At 44.9% G+C, this 731-nt stretch overlaps 1 pseudogene; it reads right to left on the bottom strand.

The window, feature by feature from the left end:
• Positions 1-489, bottom strand: LOC123850996 (large ribosomal subunit protein eL32-like; annotated as a pseudogene).
• Between the last annotated feature and the right edge of the window lie 242 nt (positions 490-731).

Below are 731 nucleotides of genomic sequence, written 5' to 3'. Positions count from 1 at the left end.
CAACAAATGACTTTAAAAATAGCTTTTTTTTGGTAGTTTTATGGTTTTATTAACACAAATATGACGTGCACAACAAGCTGTCTATTCACTTTCTTCACTGTGCAGCCTGGTGTTGGGACTGGGGACTCTGATGGCCAGCTGGGCTGCTCTTTCCACAACGGCTTTCCGGTTCCGGAAGGAGACACTGTGAACAATCTCTGCACAATAAGATTTGTTGCACATCAGCAGCACTTCAAGGTCCTTGATGTTGTGGACTAGGAACTTCCAGAAGCCACTGGGCAACATGTGCTTTGTTTTCTTGTTGCCCCTGTGACCAATGTTGGGCATCAAGATCTGGCCGTCGAATCTTCTGTGCACTCTATTGTCAATGCCTCTGGGTTTCCGCCAGTTGTGCTAAATTTTGACATATGGGTCTGACTGGTGCTGGATGAACTTCTTGCTCCTCTTTTTAACGATCTTGGGCTTCACCAGAGGTCTGAGGGCAGCCATGATGCCCAGTAACAGATGGCAGTGCTGAGGAAGAGAGAGGTAAAATTAGCTTTGTTGGGATATAAGTGACATACAATAAACTGCACATATTTAAGTATACATTTTGATGAGTTTTGAGATATATATATATTCATGAAAGCCTTCACCTCAGTTGAGACATGAATGCCTCCATCACCCCCCAAAGTTCCCTTTTGCCCCTTTCTATTCCATCTCTCTTCCTTACGCCCCCACCTGCCCTGTCC

Source organism: Mirounga angustirostris, unplaced genomic scaffold (genome assembly GCF_029215605.1).
Source record: "Mirounga angustirostris isolate CCGP_5_RB_7025 unplaced genomic scaffold, mMirAng1.0.hap1 SCAF_10, whole genome shotgun sequence".
In the NCBI taxonomy this organism is placed as follows: Eukaryota; Metazoa; Chordata; class Mammalia; order Carnivora; family Phocidae; genus Mirounga; species Mirounga angustirostris.
This window is presented reverse-complemented; position numbering and strand designations above follow the sequence as displayed.